Source organism: Myotis lucifugus, unplaced genomic scaffold, assembly GCF_000147115.1.
Source record: "Myotis lucifugus unplaced genomic scaffold, Myoluc2.0 scaffold_157, whole genome shotgun sequence".
NCBI lineage: Eukaryota > Metazoa > Chordata > Mammalia > Chiroptera > Vespertilionidae > Myotis > Myotis lucifugus.
This window is the reverse complement of record NW_005871205.1, coordinates 2,350,975-2,367,650: the sequence shown is the minus strand read 5'-3', so window position 1 is coordinate 2,367,650 and position 16,676 is coordinate 2,350,975. Positions and strand designations below refer to the sequence as shown.

General features: G+C 38.9%; 1 protein-coding gene across 30 annotated transcripts in view; it reads left to right on the top strand.

The window, feature by feature from the left end:
• SSH2 (slingshot protein phosphatase 2) overlaps positions 1–16,676 on the top strand; it is a 215,751-nt gene that overhangs the window by 136,200 nt on the left and 62,875 nt on the right. For 5 of the 30 annotated variants that reach the window (XM_023759545.1, XM_023759540.1, XM_023759543.1 and 2 more), the window contains one exon: positions 1,912–2,051. The exons of the other annotated variants lie outside the window; for them this stretch is intronic. The gene's annotated coding sequence lies outside the window, so the exon portion shown is untranslated. The remainder of the gene's footprint in view (positions 1–1,911; positions 2,052–16,676) is intronic. 30 annotated transcript variants of the gene reach the window in all.

Genomic DNA, 16,676 nt, shown 5'->3' with positions numbered 1-16,676 from the left:
GCTATAGCATCAGTATATTGTCATATCCGTTGAATAGGGGGTAAGGAAGGAGGGAAGTCTTTTGTGTAAAAGCATTCTCTACAGCTGTTCTTCCTTGATGCTGGAAGTTTGGTGCCTGACAGGAAATGATATAGACATGTGTGATAACAAAGTGACATGAGGAAGAATTGCCTGTAAGATTGCCTGGCTTGTCCAGGATGATTGGCTGCTGCTGGCAGATAAGTGAAGGCAGATTTGATCTCCAAATCTAAGGGTTAGCAAAGTATAACAAAAAATTATAGATGGCAGGGAGAAAGAAAAAACTGTTTTGAGAAAAGTTGGGGCAAAAGTAGGTGGAATGAAAGTTAATAGCCATGTAAATAAATAGACTCCTTTTGACCCTCTTGCCTAAGAGTCTTAAAGCATTGGAATTTGGTGTGTGTGTTTTTAAAAAGGTGGAGGGCCTGTCTGAAGAGTCAGGAGGTGCAAAGTAAAAGATATTCTTTGAGTGCAAGGAGTTTGCACATATCAATGCTTTTCTCACTCGGGTTTTTCTTACAATTGAAATTTCTTTATGGAAAAATTTCCATCTGTACCAGAAAGTAAACTAGACAAATATCCCCCAAGTATCTATCTTTTCTTTATTCCCATTAGCTCAGCTCAGACCACCCTATTCCCTTGCCTGGATTACTCAAGTAACATCTATCTCTATTTGTAAGTCTGAACCCCTTCCAATCCATTCTCCATACTGTAGTTGAAGGAATCTTTCTGGAAATGCAAACTTTGGATCTCTGTTATCCTCAAGGTAAAGTCCAAATTCTCTAGCATATCATGTAAGACCTTCAGATCTGTACCCTGCTTACCTCTCCTTATCTTTACTGTGTCCCTTCCTTCACTCTTTCACCATACAGTAAGATAATATTAGTTTGTGTAGCTTTGTCCAAATTGATGTAAACCTACAGATTATCAGCTCCATTGTCATGTTAGCAATAAGGAGAGCTTGTATAGGACCTAGAAGAGGCTACTGTGTCTGAGCAAGAGGTTTTTAGAATATTTTGTAGTTGACTCACCCAGAAGGCAGATGTAGGACAGTAACACATACTAGTACAACACACCCAACTTCTCAGAAAAAGGAAGTTCAAGACAGGACACCAGATAGAACTTTGTGAGAACTTTGCAAGTCAGTTGAAAGTTCTTTTAGCAAGTAGAAGTTCCCCCACTAGCACAAGGCGTGATTGAAGGCTGCAAACAAGAATAAGTAAGCCAGCCTCTCGCTGTGGTTTGCGTTGCAGACATGGGGGCTTACACACCTGGCATGTGAACACCAGAGAGTAGGTTTACAATGACTTTCATGCTTGAGTATCCTCTGAAGTGTGCTTGAGCCATCAGCATCATCCCTGTTATCTTCAGATCACACTTATTAAACACTCTGTACGTGGCATTAGACTGGGCACTATATAAAGCACTGTGAATGTACTCTTTCTCCATTGCCTTACACGAAAAAGCAAACAATATAGACCTCGGAGTATTCAGAAATAAAGTTTAACATACACCAAAGCAAGACAATAGGAAGATGAAAAAATGTGGATTATCTTTGCTTTTACATGAAGTTTTCTGTCCATGATAAGCATTTTTATTTGGAATTGGAATAAGGAGGGAGGAGTAGGTCAGCTTGCTTCCCACTCAGATTTATTCAGTTGGTTGTGCTCTATCTCATCTACCACAGAGATAAGCTGTCTCTGCAAAGAGCTGAGTGGCACTGCTGACAAAGAGCCTCAGTTACTTGAATGGAGATATGGGCAGCTTGTTTGAGTAGTAGACATTGTTGATGGCCAAGCATTTTGGGCAGAGGTGGCTCAGAAATGAGGAACTTAATCTAAGAAACTATGTGTTTCTCAGCCCTAAGCGTTCTAATTGTTGGTTTCTTCACAGCTCACTTTCTCTGAGGCTCCACCCCTCACTTCAGAGAACTTGTTGACGACAGCTTTACTTTTTCAAGTCTTGCACAAAGGCAGATGTCTCTGAAAATGCAGCTTACGCAAAACATCTGGGTGCTTGACTCTGTTCCCACGGTGTGTTTTCCTGAACTGCCTTATTTTTTAAAAAGTGCTTTTTAAAAATTGAAAACACAGTGTAACAGCACGAAAATTTGCAAAAAGAGAAAAATATCACCCACGATGACACCTTCCTTACCAAAAGCCATTTCCTCTCCTTTCCCGTTCTTCACGTGTATAGCTTTTTGCCTGGTTATGTCCCTTTTCTTAAGCAGAAGTTCAAATACTTTATCATGTAGCCGCTTCCCTGTTTTTTTTCCTGATTCTGGCATCCTTTTTTGGGTTTTGGTCTTGAATTACCGAAACGGCATTGCAGTTTATCAGCATTTTGTCACAGTCCTTGTTTTATTTTCCCTTTCCTAGACCCAAGTATTCTAGTTTTTAGAGTATGGCTGAAATGCAATCTTTATTTTTAAAGGTAAGACATGTATATATGTGTGTAGGATTTTAAATTTTCTTAACATTGAATTACATTGACTTTCAAAGCACGTTACTACCATCACACCCAGGGTAGCCTCAGTTAGAAAAAAACATGTCTACAAAGTAGAAATATTGGTTTGCTGCATGATATATGCTTATTAAAATTTAAGGAAAGCATGTAAAATAGAAATAGAATATATATTCTTTACCTAATAGATGAAAAGAAAGGAAATATACAAGAAAAATAAAAACAAGGTAAATAGAAAACACAAATTAGCCATATATCAGTATTTTGTAATAGTAAACGTAAATAAATTTATTCATACAGCCAAAAAGAAGAAGAAAAAATATATGTACATTCTTTTTCCCTTGCTCTGTTGCAAGCCTCAACTCTCCCAATATCTGATATCAGTAGGGGTGCTTCAGTTGTAACTGGTTGTCTACTTATCAGAACTGGTTATACATCTCACATTTTGTCCTGTCTTCATAATGGTGAATAAGGCCACATCCCTCTCTCTTCTTATTTTTCCTTGTTTTATAAAAAAGAAGAACTAAATGGACCATGTTTTGATAGAATGGTTAAATGTTGGATATCTTCAGCCACCTTCCTTTTAGAAACCATGGTTCCTGTGGTTGGACATTTAAAAGGTGGATCTCTGTGGTGTGTGGAGTTCCCTGAAGACTAAGTAAGTCTGTAAGACTATGTGCAGCCTCACCAGATGTCTATTGCCATGTGAGAGGATTGCAGCTTTCCTTCTAATCATTGTACAAAAATTTTGCCTTTGGCAGTTAAAATCATTTCCTTTTGTTCATGTTTTCCTGTGTCCCAAGTTGCCATTTGGGGTAGTTCATAGGACCTAGTGCCTTAAAACAATTTAGACAGCAGGTGTGGGATTAGACTGCAATGATTGTTCCTACACTGAAGCAAATATGTGATGTTTTAACGTTTTTTCCTCCAACACATTTAAAACACATATGAAATTTAAATTTACTCTTGGATCATTTTGATTTGAATATTTTCCTCTTTTTTTTTCCAAATCCTAACTAAAATGTTTGGAATTCTCATTGCGTCACATTGTACCCTAGAATATTGCAAAACGCATGTGATCTCTTTGTTCTTAGCTGTCTGATTTCTTATAAATACTATCTGAAAAATAGGAGGGAAAGTGCTATGGGTCAATTGCAGCGCCATATATTTATCTAAAAATGTGCATTTAGTGAATTTGAAAAATAAATTAACTCTTAAACATTAGATCTGGCATCAAGAAAGCTCAATAAATTAAATTTGCAGTGAACCAATGGAGAAATTTTTCATCTGTATTTGTGTGCAATTCTGAAATGATTGTGTAAGGGGGAAGAGAGCAGGCAGCAAGGAACTTTGGATTGGTTAAAGAAGTGAGCTGATTAAGGCCTGCACCTGCCACTTGCTTTCTCTTTTCCCTTTTATTTGACAGCTCATTAAATTGTCCTTTGAACTTTGCCTTTTGATAATTTTCTATCTCATCCTCTTCCTCCTCCTTCATCATCATCAGCATCATTATTATTATTCTTTAACAGAAATTGACTGCTTTTGTGTCAGAACCTAAGCACTAGCAACAGTGTTCCCCCTGAATTTCATTATGCATTAGTACAAGGCCAAGAAGATCTGTAATAGGCATTAAAACAGCTATGAAAATAAAGATTCAATATACTTTGTTATTCCTTGCTCTATTTCCCTTGGTTTGATATTTGAGAATTGGTATCTTTGAGGAACTTTTTAGAGTGCCTGTTGGCAAGTTATTTCATTTTCTTAGCCTGATAAGGTAGAAAACAACTATAAAGGAAATGGTTTGATGAGGAATATTGATAAACTAGGGTTTTACAGACTGTATTAAATTTTCGTGGCCAGTGATTTTGAGACTTACTTATAAGGTTGCAGCAGAGTTGCGCTGAACTGACCCAATTTAAAAAACAAAGCAAACAAACAAGGAAGACCTTGGTTTTCTGTTATTTGAGAATTCACTTTGAACCCTATTGGTACCCTGGTGTGTAGGCTACAATAGGACTGCATTGTACAGAACAAGGCAAAGAACTCAGACTGCTAAAAAGCCATGGAGTAGAGTTAAAAAAACAACAACTTGAAAATAGGCCTAGCCGAAACCGGTTTGGCTCAGTGGATAGAGCGTCGGCCTGCGGACTGAAGGGTCCCAGGTTCGATTCCGGTCAAGGGCATGTACCTGGGTTGCGGGCACATCCCCAGTGGGAGATGTGCAGGAGGCAGCTGATCGATGTTTCTCTCTCATCGATGTTTCTAACTCTCTATCTCTCTCCCTTCCTCTCTGTAAAAAATCAATAAAATATATAAAAAAAAAAAAAGAAAATAGGCCTAAATTTTGATCCCTCCTTTGTCTTACTGATTGTGTAATTGTAAGCTTAGGCAAATTACTCTCAAACCCTTATTTCCTCATCTATGAAATGGGAGGATTGACTGCTGTTCATAGAGTTGTTGTGAGACAGTGATTGTAAAGCAACAGGCTTTACATATGTAAAAGGCTGGCAAAAGAATAGGAGCCCACAAATGAGAATGTGAAGGAATAGTAAGAAATATAAAAGGAGTGCTAAGAAAGTAAAACACTAAGAAGGTAGAAGGTTGTCAACAATACCAAATGGTCAAGAAAGATTAGGATTGAAAAAATGTCCATTGGGTTTGACAACTAGAAGTAAATCCCAATTGCAGTGCATTGGAAGGTCAATTACAGATCAAAGGGTGGAGACATTGAGACCTACATCTCTTGTCCCTCCCTGTCTCTTTGATCTCGTTTTCTGCCACACATGCCTGACTCACAACACGTTACTGCCATTGACCTTGCTGTTTCCCAAACCAGATATGCACACATCTACCTCAGAGCCTTTGCATTTGCTGCTTCGTCTGCCTTTAATGTTTTATCCCCCAGACAGCCACATGGTTCCCTTTCTTACTTCCTACAGATATCTGCTCACATATCACCTAATCAGAGAGACTTTCCCTGACCATACCCTATGACACAAATATACACAGCAGCACTCCCTATTACACTACCCTGTTTTTCTCCATAGCACTTACCTCCAAGTGATATCTAAAAAGACAGCTACTGCTCAGCTCTGGCCAGCTTTTGCTAAGTGTGAAGGTGGACATTATGTGTTTAAATTTTCTCATCTTTTAAGAGAAGGTGAAAATTCTGATTTTTAAGTACAATTAGTTGTGAGTTTCAAAGCACTATGAAGGCCAGATAATCTGCCCAGTTTAAGAGCAGTGAGTAGACCAGCCAGTGTGGCTCAGTGGTTAAGTGTCAACCTAAGAACCAGGAGGTCACAGTTTGATTCCCTGTCCAAGCAGATGCCTGGGTTGCAGGCTCAATCCCCAGTGTGGGGCGTGCAGGAGGTGGCCGATCAGTGATTCTCTCTCATCATTGATGTTCCTGTCTCTCCCTCTCCCTTCCTCTCTGAAATCAATAGAAATATGTGTGCTTTTTTAAGAGCAGTAAGGTAGGACACAGTATCTGGCAAAGAATGTCAAACTGGGATGCTTAGAGAGGTACTAGGTGGACTCAGTGTCTTAGAAGTGACTTGCCAGTGCACATCAAGGGTCCAGGAGCTAAATGAAGAGCAGAAATTGGTATTAAGCTTAGACTGAAGGACTTTTGTCTATTGGATCTATCATTTGGGAAATCATCGGCAAACACGATGGGGAGGAGTTTCAGAGGAATGGATGGGACAGAAGCAAGATGGGAGTGGGTAGAAAATGACTGGCAAGGGACAAAAATGGGGATAGCAAGTATAGACTTCTTTTTAAGGAATTTCAGTAGTAAAGAAAGAGAATTTAAACATAAGGTCACGTAAGGGTTTTGTTTTAAGGATGTGGGAGAACAGACTTGAGCATGTTTCTAGGCTGAGGAGAGCAGTCACTAGAGAAGAGTCACTAAAACTAGAAGACCAGGGAATGGGGTCAAGGACACAAATGAAAGGGTTGACTTTTGACAGCTGGGTGCATCATCACTCACTCAGATTAGAAAAGGGAAATAAGTCTGCAGGTGCGGGAAAGTGATTGGGATAAACCACACCAGCTAGCCTCCATTATCTTGATGTTGTAGAACACCAGGTTAGCTGGAGAATTGAAGGAAGCAGGAGTTATAATGGGACTCAGGGAGAGTTTGGAATAGCAAGGGAAGTGAAAGGGGGTGGGGGACTGTCTGGAGGTGTTAAGTGCTCAGCTGAGTCAGCTCAGTGTTGTTGCTGTCATCTCTGATATCTTTGTCCTGAGACCATGAAGGTGCTCTGGCATCCAGAGACATGGTTTTATAATCTCCTTCTGCCTTTCTTTCATTTATTCAATACATATTTATTGGACATCCAGTTAGTGTCAGGCCCTGTGCTAGACATTGGAGAGATTACATTAGACATGGCAGTTGTTCCTGCTCAACAAGCTCGCTGCTCAGACAGATAATAATAAATAACTCAGCGCCCAGTGGCTCAGTGGTTGAGCATCGACCTATGAACCAGGAGGTCAGGGTTCGATTCCCGGTCGGAACATATGCCTGGGTTGCAAGCTGGATCCCCAGTGTGGGGCATGCAGGAGGCAGCCGATCAATGATTCTCTCTCATCATGGATGTTTCTCTCTCTCTCTCCCTTTCCCTTTCTCTCTGAAATCAATAAAAATATATTTTAAATAAATAACTCATCAAATATAATTTTAAGCTATAGTAAGTATTATGAAGGGAATTTAGAAACAAACAGAACATATTGTAGGAAAACTAGTTAGGAAATAGAACCTGGGACTAGGTTGGTTAGGGAAGGAATAAAAACCAAAATGAGGTTGATGGCTTGGGAAAAAATTTGAAGAGAGTGAACACATGACAGTCACAAAAGAGGAAGTTGTAGTCAACAAGTGGGAATTTGGTTTCTGAAATCAAGTCAGTCACGACCTGACACCTTCCAAAGGGACTCTGGGAATTAGAAATCTAAATGGAGTCTTGAGATTGTAGTAGGACTCAGAGTGAAAGGAGAGAAGATTGAGCAGGAAAAGAGGTAAATAAAAGATAGTGACAGGGATGTCAGAAGATGACAACAACAAAAAATAGAAGTTGGCCTGAGCCTCACAAGTAGTTTTGCGTAAGGGTAAAAGAGAGAAATGCTTTGAAAGCAGGGTTTGACATTTTGGCCAAGTGCTTAAAAGCCTAACTTGCATTCCTTCTGCAGGTGTGTTTCAAATACCTGGAAAGACATTTGTTGAACCATGCAAATGAAATGACTTTTCAAATGCTGGGCAGTTTTTCTGAGTTAATCTGCTTTTGCTGTGTTAATTCCCACCAACTCTTTTAAATTAGGTGCCAAATCATGTTGGTCAGGTCTCTTGGTAATCAATGCATCCAGCATTTTAAATGCTCAGAAAGAACTGTTCAGGTCATTTATTTTTTGCTCGAGACAAATTTTAAGTTTTACCTTTTAGAAAGAAAAGTATTTAAGTCTAGAGTTTAGGGCTGCAGGACTGAGAAGCTTTGTTAATTCAGCCTATAAGTAAAACAGGTTCCTTTGGGCTGAGGCTGTTTCTCCTCTCCTTGGAGGAAGACCTTCTTGAAAACAAGACTCCCACCGCTGTCATTCACCAGGAGGACTGGTGTCAGTTGTGTTGGGATGTTGCCTGAGACCAAGTCCATTCATGGGCACCTAGGTTTTTTGGGGGGTGGGAGGTTGTTTGTTTTTGTTTTTCTTGAGGGGGCTGAAGAGGGGATTTTGAGATGGCTGCTGGAGACAAGGCTGAGATTTGCTAGGGCAGCTGCAAAGGGATAGAAAGTGGTAGCAGTGGTGTCATGAGACGGTCTGGACTCTGAGCTTTACTCAAACTCAAAAACGTTTTGGGGCCAGCTGCCCCAGTGCAAATCCAGGAGGATCAGGAAAGTGTGTGTGCTCTTCTCAAAGATATTCAGAAGTGAAAATGATTTTATATCTGTGCTGTTCTCACGAAACGTGCTAAATTAGACCCATCTGCTACAGTTGGAGCCCTGGTCTAGAGCCTTCCTGAGGGCCCTCCAGTTCTGACCGTTCATTATTTGGTAGTACTTTGAAAACCCAAACCAAAAGCTAAAAACTTTAAATCTCTGAAAGAAGGTCAAGTGGATGTGTGACCAGGTAGCATCTAGAAGGAAAGAGTGTTGCTCAGAGAAGACTGAAGAGGAAGCAAGGACTGGGCAGGCATCCGCTTCTTTTTCCTTGTAGGCTTTCTTGCCCTGCTGCCTATGCCCCATAGTCTTCCTAACTTTTTGTTTGTGGCATCTAGTTTTTGATATTTTTTAAAAGCAGTGTTTAATATCCAACAAACTTATTAAAGAAACAAAAAAAGAAGCAACTTTAGGGAACAGCATGAGAGGATTTGCCTCATGGGAATATGCTTAAATCTTTCCCGCCTCAGACCTAAACTTCGTTTTCAGGATGCTGTGAAAAATAGAACAAACATCACACCAAGCTTTGCAGTGAAATCCTGCCTTTGTTCTCTTTAGATGAACTGACCAGATGTGCTTTTAACTCTTGGTTACTTCAAATTATTACATTAGCAATTATATGTTGTAGTAACAGCTAGCTCAGGATAAAGGGTTAAAGTACTGCCTTGGGTGTCAGATGACATGGAGCTGAATTTAGACTCCACTACAAGCTGTGTGACTTGGCGCAAGGAATTAAATTCTCTGAACTTCAGTTGATATATCAGATTCACGATTGCAAGCTCACAAATGAATTTTAACTATCTTAAGCAAATTATTTGTTAGAAGTATGTCAAAATCACCTAATGGATGGGAGTCTGAAGTTTAGAGAACAACTAGGGACCAACAGCATTCAAGGAAAGTCAGGGAGCAGGGGCAGACTGGTCTATATCTTGCCACTTTCCCCACAGTGAATGTGACCATCCCCTATTGTCCCTAATTCTTGGGTCACTTGCCTAAGATTCAGAGGAGCGTTTCCAACTGGCCAGGCCTAAACCATATGCCAGCTTCCTGCGGGTCCCCTTGCAGTTCCAAAATTGGAAGCCATCAAAACCATGTACATTCGGGGGGGATACCGCGAAAAGGAGACTAGGACAAGATTAGGAAAGAGATCTATTGCTGGACAGCCAAAAGCAGTAAATGTTGACTCACATGTGTCCTAGTCTCTAGAAATTGGCAGGTTGAGTTACATGGCCAATGATAAAAATTATTGATCCTAGATTATGCTTGTTTCTGAACATTTCTAAACAAAACAATTTCAGGGTTTTTTCCACCGCCCATTATGGTTTATAAGGAAAAGACCAAGAGAGAGTAGTCCTGATGGAATTTGTCCTTCAGCCTTAAGCAAACAACCCTTTTTTTTCTTCCTTAGATTATAGAGAAGTCGGAAAGGGGAAAAACAAATAGCTGCATCTGAGAGTAGTTGTGCTGGGCATTGTGCAACAGTTTAAGTGGAAGATTAGCTGGAACTAAAATGGTCTGTGGTAATAGTTAATGAGTTAGAACAGGAGTCCTAAGCTCCTGTCTACTTTGCCAATCATGGTCTACTAATGCAGCCCAGCCTCTACTTGTCTGCTGGTAAAGAAACAAATAATTCTGCCTGGATTCATAGGCATTTCTGGGAGTTTATGCCCTGGGGGAGAGGGTTCCAGGTATCAATTGCCATTTTAACATTGTCACTTGAATGTATAGCCAGGTATCTTGGAGATGGGGGATTGTTTAATTACAGATAACAGTACCTACAACATTTGGGTTTGAATTGTCTCCCATTGTAATCTAAGTTTCTTTAGGATTACAGAATCAAACATTCCTTATTATCTAGTAGTGTACTTTTGACTTTTTGCAGTCATGTTTCATACATCAAGGCACAATGATTTTTCCCTTCCTGTTTTTTTTGGATTTAGCCAAATTTTTTCAGTAGGCGCTAGTATTGATAGCTTTGTAGTCCTTTGGTCTCTGATCTGATATTTGAAGCTTTTTAGTATGAAATTCCTTTTTTATGTGTTACGGTCACACTAAGTGGGAACATGAACTCTTTAACACCTAATGGAATTGACAGAAGCTTCCCTAGTGCCTTTAATCTGAAAATTAAACAACTAAATAAGCAAAGAAAGTTTATCAGGAAAGGGAGAATGTTAGGAGGGTGAAATGAATTAGAAAGTTTCCCCTAGATAAATATTCTTCAAAACAAACTATAACAGTTTTGATTATGTGTATTTGAAATTTTCATAAATGCCAACCAATTTACCTTGTGCAATTCTATTGGATGCAATCAGTATTACATAATAATTTACCTGTCGATTTTGGCTTCAGGCAGAAATACCAAACAAACTCAAGTAAACATAAAAATCTACTTTCTTCATTTTAATGTTGAAACAAAAGTATTACATCTACTTTCTGAAACTTGATTTTCCTCTAATAAATAATCCATTTCTTCTTGGGTGTTGTATGTAAAACAAAAGAATGTCTATCCATCTGACATTTAGCAGTTTGACCAGGTGTGTTGTTACTTTGTTTTGCTTCCTTGGCCTGCCTGGTCATGGATGATCACCCTGGCCACATTCCTCAAAGATTATTCCAATCTCAGAATAGTTAAGTATTTTCTTCCCTTAATTGACCTTTTTCCTCTACACTTGGCCTGAGAAGAAACTGCCAGTTAACAAATTTCATGCTTTAGGAAGTGATTCTGATCAGGAGGGATTGGCACAGAGTACTTCCCTATATTTATTTAAAGCGGAGTACTATTTCCTCCATTTTTTAGACTAAAATGCTACTATCATTTCCAACAGAAATTACAGTTCTTTTCTCTACTGTCTAACCCATCTGGGTTTATCTCTCAGCCAGATGTTCTTCATTCCCCTCAATGTAGTCTTTCTGTTCATGGCCCTGTTAGAGGGAACAAAAAAAGGAATGAACCAAGAGTTGAGATCTGGATGGATTTCAGTTTTCTTCTCTCACTCCTTCCTGTACTCTACTTTCAAATTCTGTTGAAAAGCTCTGTAGGGAGACATTGTATTTTATCTTCCATAAAACTATATCATGAAACTAGAACAGCATAGAAGAGAGTGATTAAGAGTGTGAATTTTCAAGTCAGACCTTGGTTTGAATCCTTGCTCTAAGGGTTACTAGCTTTATGATCTTGGGCAAATAACTTATGATCTCTGAGCCCCTCAATTTCTTCAATGTAAGCTGGGGATAAAAAAAATAGTACCTGCTTCATAGGATTGTTGTGAAGATTAAATGAAATAATGTAAAGTGCTTATTAGCTCAGTGCCTAGCATACAGTAGACATCTAGTCGTGTTAGCTATTATTAACTTATTTCATATATCCAGCTATGGATGAGTTTCTCATTGAGCAAGTGATCTTATGGCAAGAGAGAAATAGATGTTCTTCAATTATATTCTGACTAGAGACCCGGTGCACGAAATTTGTGCACTGGGGGTGGGGGGGGGTGGGGGGGAGGGGTCCCTCAGCCCAGCCTGTGCCCTCTTGCTCCTTACCGCCCGCCTGCTCGTTGCTCCTTACTGCTCAGCTTGCTGCTCTGCGAGTCTGGCTTCTGGCTGAATGGCACTCCCCCTTTGGGAGTGCACTGACCACCAGGGGGCAGCTCCTGCATTGAGCATCTGCCCCCTGGTGGTCAGTGCACGTCATAGCGACCGGTTGTTCTGCCGTTCAGTCAATTTGCATATTAGGCTTTTATTATATAGGATAAAGATGAGAAAGTATGACCCTGTGTCATTGTCTTATCAAGCAGCTAATTACTCTCCATCTTTAAATTAAGAGAGAGTAGTGGTATTCATTTTATCTTTTATTTTCCTTAATATAGGGATTTTAAGTCCTTTTGGGTTTTTATCTAACTTAGACATCTGTAATCACATATGGATGGCTTCATATAATTTACAGGAGAATTCCTGTTTCTGGGCCAGACTCACTCTAGAGAACTGGTCAATTAAAAAAAAAATGTATAAAAGTTTTCACCTGCCTTTCTAAATTTTTAATTAGAGGCCAACTCTGAATGTTGATTGAATCTTCAGGCAACTGTTTCAGAGAGACTAATATTTACAAAAATTAATCTCTTGCTATTCTAGCAAGATATTCTAAGCTTTTACCTTACACTGAAGTACATGTGATTGAATTTTTCCTTCATATGCAAATAAAGCATTTACTTTTCTAGTTGAATTTGATCCACCTAAACTCTGGTGGTGGCAAATTTTATTTTTTTTACTTCCATAACACTGTGCTGCCATCACATCTTTGATAGCATTTATAAAGCTTTAACTATTTTTCAGTGATGATAAGGGATTTTGTAATCAGCCACATTTTCATTCTTTGTGATCAACAATGTATGCCACTTTTGTGATAACTGGGGAGTCGTAATCTGGGGCTACAAAATAAAGAGCATTGATTGTACCATCTAGAGCAGTGGTTCTCAACCTTCCTAATGCCGCGACCCTTTAATACAGTTCCTCATGTTGTGGTGACCCCCAATTTCATTGTTACAAATTGAACATAATTAAAGCATAGTGATTAATCACAAAAACAATATGTAATTATATATATGTTTTCCGATGGTCTTAGGCGACCCCTGTGAAAGGGTCGTTCGACCCCCAAAGGGGTCGCGACCCACAGGTTGAGAACCGCTGATCTAGAGTGTGTCTGCCATGACTCTGGAAGCCTGTACTGCAGCTAGATCTACTGTGTATTTTGTTGTATCAGAAAAGCCTTTTATTGAGATGTGTGTAAATAGAAAGTCATCTTTCCCTTATACTATATAGGAGTTTAACTTCTGGTCTTTCTATTATAATCAGGAATTTTCCAAGTAGTGTTGAGTTAAGTGAGGGTCCTTGTCCCCCCACTCAACCCTCCCCCTTATGAAAGCACTACATACATTTTAGAGAATACACTTAAAAATGTTTTAAAGCATAAGCAACAGATTTATCTAAGAACAATATTACAGAACTCCAAAAACCAGGAAGTTAGTTCTTAAACTGTGTTTGCCAAAGGGAAACTACCTTTGTCTCACAAAATGAGTGACTGAAGTATGCTTGGTTGTTTTAAGCTCACAACAAACCTACTTCTTTTGTAGATGTAGAGCCTACTTTGTTTACAGGAAACCAAAGTGCCCGCAGCTATAACTTTGCCTGGTGACTATTTAGTCTTTATTTTTAAAAGATTTTCATTTAGTAAAGCAGACAGTTGCTGTGTTGGCAGAGTATGAATTTCATTTCCTGTCTGTGGTGTACCCCACTCATCCTGTCACTCAGACATTTTGTTTTAGGTTGTTCCCGTAATATGAGTGAAACAGTGACCCATAGCATGGTAACATGTGCATACCAAGAATGTAACAAGAGACAAGACTTGTGCAATAAACCACAAGAGCACAGTGCTTTATTTAAAGATGAAAACAAAGCAAAATAAAGGCAGCCCCTCCCACCCAGCATGCAAATTTTAAAGTCAGCCCCTCCCACCCAGCGTGCAAACATAAGTGGACTCATGTTTGTTTTTTAGAAGACATGTTCCAGTCTATTTGGCAAGTTATCTCAAAGGTTTATCAGCTTCATGCCACTTGATTAAAGGATGAAATTCAGTCAACAACTAAAATTTTATAGGGTGATTTAATTTCATTTGCCAATTAATTTATTATCAAACACTTGTATTTTATAGTTTATTAATCTGCTATATATATTTAGTTCTATACCAATTATTATTTTAAATTTATCTTTATTGTTGAAAGTATTACAGATGTCCCCCTTTTCTACCCCATTGACTCCCTCTACCCCACTCCCACCCAGGCCTTCATCGCACTGTAGTCTGTGTACATGGGTTATGCATATACTAGTATGCATATAAGTTGTTTGGTTAATCTCTTCCCACCCTCCCCGCCCCCCTTCCCCCCTTCCCCCTGAAGTACGCCAGTCTGTTGCATGCTTCAGTGTCTTTGGATCTATTTTGTTTGTCAGTTTATTTTGTTCATTAGATGCACATATAAGTGAGATCATGTGATACTTGTCTTTAAGTGATTTATTTCACTTAGCATAATACTCTCCAGGTCTCTCCATGCTATCTTAGAGGGTAAGAGATCCTTCTTTTTTACAGCTGCATAGTATTCCCATTGTGTAAATGTGCCACAGGTTTTTTATCCATTCATCTATTGATAAGCATTTGAGCTGTTTCCCCATCTTAGCTACTATAAATAACACTGCTGTGAACATAGGGATGTATATATTCTTTCTGTTTGGTGTTTCAGGCTTCTTAGGATATATTCCTAGAAGTGAGCTCACTGGGTCAAATGGCACTTCCATTTTTAATTTTTTGAGGAAACTCCGCACTGTTTTCAATAATGGCTGCACCAGTCTGCATTCCCACCAGCAATGTACTAGGGTTCCTTTTTCTCCACATCCTCATCCTGTTGATTTATTGATAGTAGCCATTCTGGCAGGTGTGAGGTGGTACCACATTGTCGTTTTAATTTTGCATCTCTCTGATAATTAGTGACACTGAGCATTTTTCATATATCTCTTGGCCATTTGTATGTCCTGTTTGGAGAAGTGTCTATTCAGGTCCTCTGCCCATTTTTTAATTGGGTTGTTTGTCTTCCTTTTGTTGAGTTGTATGAGTACTTTATATATTTTGGAAATTAACTCATCAGATGTATCATAGGCAAATATGTTCTCCCATATAGTGGGTTCCCTTGTCATTTTGATGCTGGTTTCTTTTGCTGTGCAGAAGCCTTTTCTTTTGACGTAGTCCCGTTTGTTTATTTTTTATTTTGTTTCTCTTACTCTAGGCGATATATCAATGCAAATTCTGCTACATGAGATGTCTGAGATTTTGCTGCTTATGGTTTCTTTTATGATTTTTATGATTTCACAACTTACATTTAAGTCTTTTATCCATTTTGAGTTTATTCTTATGTATGGTGTAAGTTGGTGGACTAGTTTCATTTTTTTGCATGTACTTGTCCTATTTTCCCAACACCATTTTTTGAAGAGACTATCTTTACTCCATTGTATGCTCTTGCCTCCATTGTCAAATATTAATCTAGCATAATGGCTTGAGTCAATTTCTGGTTTCTCTGTTCTGTTCCATTGATCTATATGCCTGTTCTTGTGCCTTTACCAGGCTGTTAATTAATAGTGGCTTTGTAATATAACTTGATACCCGCTATTGTGATCCTACCAACTTCGTTCTTCTTTCTCAAGATTGCTAACGTCTTTTTTGGTTCCATGTGAATTTTTGGAGTATTTGTTCTAGATCTGTGAAATATGCCATTGTGGTTTTTTTTAATATACTTTTATTGATTTCAGAGAGAAAGGGAGAGGGAGAAAGAGATAGAATCATCAATGATGAGAGAGAATCAGTGATTGACTACCTCCTGCGTTGTCCCCTACTGGGGATCAAGCCCCCAACCCGGGCATTGATGTTTCTCTCTCTCTCCCTCCCCCTACCTTCCTCTCTGAAATCAATTAAAAAAATTTTTTTAATGGGTGTTGGATTTTGTTGAATGCTTTTTCTGCATCTATTGATATGATCATGTGATTTGTCTTACAATTTGTTTATTTGGGCTCATGTGAGATTACAGAATTTCTATTTTTGTTTTAAATTACAATTCCTGCTGCAGTGATGTAACAGACGTAACAGTGTGGGGGGAAAAACGTGGAATTAATGAATTCATCCATCAAATACTGAGCACCTAATATGTGCTTGGCACTATTTCCAGTGTTGCAGACCAAAATAAAATCCTTGCTCTTCATGGAGCTTATATTCCGTTATAGGGAGATAACTGCAATCAAGTATACAAGTGAACAAATATAATTTTAGTCCATGATAAATATTCTGAAGGAAACAAAACAGAAACAGGGTAGAGTATGATTGAGATTGGGGGGGGGGCGGGGGAGGAGATGATGATACTGGAGCTATGACTTAGTGACAGGCCAGTAAAAATGTGTCTCAAGTAGAAAACAAAAAGCACAAAGGCCCTGAGAAGGAGGCTGAAATATAGAAGCAGCAGAAGGCAGTGCAACTAGATCATAGTAAACAAAAGGGGAGATGGAACAAGATCAGAGAAGTAACTTACCGGATGTTATAGAGCCTTGAAGTGCAAGCTAAAGACTTTTGCTTTTATTTTAAGTACAAAGGGAAGTCATTGGAGGGTGTTGAGCAAGGACATGATATTTTGTTATATATACTATATATATATATATATATATATATATATATATATATATATA